The sequence below is a fragment of the Lactuca virosa genome, chromosome 8 (assembly GCF_052849685.1).
Source record: "Lactuca virosa cultivar CGN04683 chromosome 8, Lactuca_virosa_CGN04683_v6, whole genome shotgun sequence".
In the NCBI taxonomy this organism is placed as follows: Eukaryota; Viridiplantae; Streptophyta; class Magnoliopsida; order Asterales; family Asteraceae; genus Lactuca; species Lactuca virosa.
The window spans coordinates 120,242,593-120,248,592 of record NC_136433.1 but is presented as its reverse complement, the minus strand read 5'-3'; positions in this window follow the sequence as shown (position 1 = coordinate 120,248,592).

Sequence of the window (6,000 nt, the reverse complement as noted above, 5' to 3'; positions counted from 1 at the left end):
TGAATATTTAAAAGGTAATTATTTTGAGTTAGATAGGATAAGTAATATTCTATCCATACAATTAAATATACACAATCATTCACTTTTTATAACGAATAGATTTTCTGTTTTTCAATTTTTATAGAATTTTTTTTATTTTTATGTCATCTTTGACCATTTTGGTTAACCGATATTAATCATTAATCATAACCATTAACTGACTAAGACCATTAACCAAAACCAATATTAACGGCTACCCAATGCTTATAGAAATACATTAACCAATTGTAATGGTTACGGTTCGGTGTTGACCAATAACCGAACCAAACCGCCCCATACACACCCCTATAGTAAGCAGTGGATTGTTGACATGGATAATGCTCAGCGAACTAGTTTTTGCCCTGAGGGGTCGAAGGTGGGATTTGCATCTTGCCTTTTGAGGGATGGAGCCCACGACTGGTGGGAGGAGGTCGGTCACTCTTTGGGAGTTGAGGTCATGGCGGCCATGTCTTGGACTGATTTTTTGACGAGGTTCCAGGCGGATTTTGCACCTGCCTTTGAGGTGTAGCAGTTGGCGAGGGAGTTTTAGGACCTTTTCCAAACGACTGAGACTATTGCGGAGATCACCGCCAAGTTCGGGGAGAGGGCATTGTTAGTCCCGCCGTATGGAGTAGATGAGGCAATGAAAAGACAAGGTACCATGATATGTTGTGGGATGACATTATGGAGTTTTTGAGCCTGTCGAGCTAGAGGCCATCAGGGCCGAGGCCATTGCGGCAAGTGCGGGAAACCACACGATGGGCTGTGTCGATCTAGGGGTATGGGCTGCTTCAAGTGCGGCGGGATTGGTCATGTCAGTAGGGATTATCCCCAGGGATCGAGTCCGATCTGCTTTCACTGCAACCAGGTGGTCCACAAGAAGGCCGACTGCCCAGGACTGACGAGTGCAACGGTGAGGGCACCTGCTCCAGCTACGTTGAGGATTACTAATGGTCATTAGGGCAGGGTGAAGGCTGCAACAGTGAGGAGCCGAGCGTTTCAGTAGCAGGTCGTGGAGGCCCGAGCTCCGCCAGATGATGTCGTTGGTATGTATCATATTCTTTTCATTCATGCTTTTATTATTTATATTTATGATTATGTGATTGTATGTGTGAGAGACGCTACGTTCAAAGTGTTTATGTCTCTACCTAAGGTTCAAGGTTTCTTTATGATTGTCTGGTTATTATTATATTTCGAGGGATTTTCATATGACATTTTTGCATACCAAGAGCCGTGTTTAGAGGATATATGAATGAGTCGATTTTAGGCTTCGACGTGGGAGACGTCGACCAAAGATAGAGTGAGCCTTAAGTGGGGGAGAAATGGGTGTTCTGCCAGGAGGATCAGCAACTGGAATGATTTTGATGGTTTCGGCGCAATGGATCTAAGGAAGTTGCAGTGTAAGTTTATTGAATTTTTGGTATTTGGGATTGTAGAGATTTTTCATGGTTGTGAGGTATAAGGGATTGGTCGGAACGTGAGTGCAGGGTTAGTTGTTGTCAAATACATGCCTTCAGGGATGTGCTGGTGGCCCTGGAATTGGAAGATGTTAGGCGAAAATCTTGTTTTGGCCAGTTGTTCCTTCTGGAACACCAAAGATTTGGTCAATAGGCACTTTAACTGCTCTGGTGGAATGTCAGTTGAAAGAATTGGTTAGCTCGTTGAACCAATCACTATATTTAGTATAGGAAGAGTTGTTGTTGAGTTATCAACCAACTTCATGGCGTGCTTGATGCGTTTTCGCTTGGGTCTTGCTTAGTAGTAAGTGGATTATTCGATTTGCGGTCTATCCAATTCTGATAGTTGGTTATTCTTTCTTTTTCATCGGTGGGGTATGTTCAGGGATAGTGGGGTTGTACCAATGGTCAGTGCTTTGAATGCATTAATCTTTCGTCAAGTTTAGCAAGAGTATATATCCTGGTTTTGGTATGTGTGTACCCTAGATTGTTTGGTTATGGAATCTTAGTTCTTACAAGCTCAGGATGGTGAAGGATTTGAGCAGTGAGGTTGTAGAATGGCTTAGAAGATTCGAATGGTTATGAAGTTGTTAGAGCATAGCTGATTCCAAGTGGGGGAGAATCACTTGGGATTAATGGATGTATTTTCAAGTGCGGGTCAACTTGGAATATCATAACCAAGGACAAGAGGATAGCCAGTTCTGGTTGTGGTATGATTTGAAGCTTATGCAAGGAATAATTTTCGTTGGTTATTTGTAATCAGGGAAGCAAAGGTTGAGCATCTAGGTTATCTCGTCCGAGGACATGAAGCATCAGTAGTCGCGCATCTTGGGTTCGCTACTAGGTTTAGGTTGAGAGTTATGTTAGTACCTCTCTGCTTGTTCTTGTCTAATGAAGGCTATGGGGTTTGAAGCACGACCAGAACGCCTTATATACCCTAGCAAGTCGGGGATGTCGGATCGTGTTATTTTCGGCCAGGTATACTTGTAGATAGTTGGCAAGACCATAGGTTGGGCCCATGGCAGTTGTGGAAGTGTTGTAAGACTATGGGGTGACCTGTAGCATTCACTAGGTTGGTAGGAATTTTTGGATGTGTTGTAAGACTGCGGGGTGGCCTGTAGCATTCACTAGGTTGATAGGAAGTTGTGGAAGTATGTTAAGACTCTGGGGTGGCCCGTAGAATTCACTAGGATGAGTTAGACCATCGCAGAAATAGTTGTGAGGCTATGGGAGGGCCACAACATTCATAGTATTAGAATTGGTGGTAGGTCGGATTCGGGACAAGTGTGATCTAAGACTACGGCTTGGTCGTAGCATCCACCTGGGGTGTAACAGACTTGTTGATTGCTCCTGTGTTGGTTGATTAAGACATCCATTGTCTGGACTGGAGGTTTTTTGGAGTCGTGTTGGCAGGTGGGCTAGGATAGCCTTGGTCAGTCATACTTTTGGTTAGATTCTTGATGTGTAGCCATGAGTGAAGTTGTAAGCTTCAGCAATCGGTTGGGAATTATGTATTCTAGTTATTTAGCAGGACAGCGTGGAATCAGGAGATCTCGGATAGATCGAATAAGCGAATTTTGGTTAGTAGGATGTGAGGTATATGTTGGTAAGGCACCAATGGTTGAGACTCGTGTTGGGAACCTCTTTCGTATTCGAGAGCAAGGTTATCGACATCGTAGAATGGTCAGGGGTTCTAATTTCCCGTTATCAGTGTGATAATTCAAGGTCATAGGGGTTTTTAGTCAGTTCGGGTTGCGATTAGAGTCATTGATAGTGGTTTGGATGGCTCTGTCTGTCTGGAAGTTAGGCATGGTATTAGGTTTTCATATTTAGGGCAATGCAGTTGGATTTTCTCTTTGTTGGATTGAGTGTGGCGTGTTAAAGTTCGTTTCTTCGTCAGGGCATGTGAATTCTACTATGATTGGTTTGGTAGCAGTATCGGAAGGTGGTCATCTGTGTGAGAGGATTTCTCAGTTCTGTTTTGTATACAATAAAGTTCAGTCAAGGTTGGCTGGTGCAGTAGAATAAGTTGTAAGGAATGATTTCGAGAATGAAATCTAATTTAAGTAGGGGAGAGTTGTAACACCCGTTTTCCAGACTGGATCAGTTTAGGGCATACAGGAGTCAAAAGCATGATTTTTTGGAAAAATCATGTCTCATGACATGACCATTGGATGGTCACGACGTGACGATCCAATATGTGAACGCACATTCGGAAGAAGGCCACGACGTGACATGAGTATGGTCACGACGTAGCAAGGGCTGCAGCCCAGGCCCATGATTTTTAGGGTTTTCCTTTGTATTTAAACCCCTAATCTCATATTTAGGGTTTCATTTTCAGCCTCCATCACCCTCAAACCTAAGAAACCCTAACCCTAATCCCTCTTGGTGATTCTTGGCTCATTTTCGTGTTTTTGGTAACTTGAAGAAGAAGAAGAAGAAGAAGAAGAAGAAGACGAAGAAGAAGACGAAGAAGAAGAAGAAGAAGAAGAAGAAGAAGAAGAAGAAGAATAAGAAGAAGAAGAAGAAGAAGAAGAAGAAGAAGAAGAAGAAGAAGAAGAAGAAGGTGTTCTAGTGTGTCGATCCAGCAAGAAAACATCATCATCGTCCTCTTGTGCATATTTTGGACTTTTGTAAGTGTCCAAGATTCAAGGTTTTTGGTTGCATGTTTCTAGATCTAAGTTCTTTGTCCCTTTTCTTAATTTTATTGAAGTCAGGAGGAATAGATCCCATAAAGTTGGCAACTTTATGGATCCTTGAGGTCCTTTTGGTGTTATATGTTGTAGATCTGGAGTTTCTTGGAGTCTTTGGTCCCATGAATAAGTTTGATTTCATTTCTTCATGATTTTGACCTTGTTTGGAAAGAGGGCGGGATAGTAAATCTTGTAAAAATCCAAAACAAGTTTTACCACCAAAGGAGAAGAAAAAATAGGTAGGCCACGAACTGCAGATCGAGTAGAGCAACCCAGGAGAGGGTCAAGAGGAGGGAGGTCTAGAGAGGGGAAAGAGGAGCAAAGTCTGAATAGTTGAAGATAGATTAAAAAATTATATGCAAGAAGAAACGTTGAACAAGCATGTGGAAGAAAAGCTACCAATAGAAGAAACAACTGAGTACCCAAGCCCATGGTATATTATTTTCTAGTATCTTACTTTCTATAAAAAAAAATTATGGACACAACGCTATCAAAGTTATCAAAAGGATCTGCTCTAGTGACTCCTTTAGACCTTGAATAGATATGAAGGAATTTGTATGGTGGGTAGATAGGGTTTGGTGGACAGATTTATACCCCTTTTTGATCTTATTTTGTTGGCCTTCTTGACTGTTAAATGCCCTTAATTGAAAAACTCACCCGCAGAGTTTATGCATCTACTTTTTTACTTTTGACCTTTTTTGTAAACATTAAAAGCATATCAAAGTTGTTTGGTGTTATGTTAATGACTTTTTACCAATTCTACTATTTTCTATGTTTTGTATTTTATGCACATGGTACCAAGAATAAAGAAATATTTAAAATCTGAATCAACCAAAACATTGAGATGTATGCATTTTGTCATAAACAACATAGAAACAGAAAAGGATGATTTATTTTTCACCTAATAAAAATGTTTAATCGGCACCAATAGGTGAAAGTGGTTTTGTTGAAGTTTTTTTCCGGTGGTTTCTGTAGAACAAAATAAAATTGGATGGTTAAACCGGATTTGGGCGAAACTTTACTGGTTTTTATGTGTTTTTCCATTTTTTTGATATACGTATTTCAGTTTCTTTAATTTTTACTTAAAATGACATGTAATTAATCTTATATTTGGAAGTATTTCACAAGTTTGTTTTTGGTTCTATATTGCAATTATCTTTAACAAAAAACTAGTTTATAACCCTTGGAAATCATGGTAACAAAATTAATCAAACTTTCATAGTAAAAACTCAAAATTATTAATAAGTTATTTTAAATAAATTATTAATTAACATATTTTTTTTAGTTATATAAAATTATAATCGTTGATTTAAATAAATACGTGATCTTATAATATGTATTAATTTTATTTTAATTTTTATTCTAATGTTATCCTCTCTAATAAATGAAGGTTTTTTTGTCACTTGTCAAACTCTCATTTAATTTGTCAAATGTCATTTTGTGGTTATTTTGAATTAATTTTTTTTCCACATGTCATTTTATGAGTTTTTCTATTTTATTAAATTTCACATAATATTTTAATGTAACAATTGCAACAAATATAGTAATAAATAGATATCAATTTCATTAATAAACTTACCTTTTAATTTCAAAATTCCTAAAACTAAAGCTCATTAGTTTCTTTTCTTTATTTAAATTTAAAAGATAAAAAATATTTTCATTATAATAATTCATTATTTTTCTTATTTTTTTATAAATTCAAAGTTTTCAAATATTTTGATATTTATATTTAATTTTTTTTTTAAATTAACTCATGTAATACATATGTCTAACAACTAGTTATTTAATGTAATTAGAGTGGAAAATTTAAAATTTGAACTTTGAAATAGAAA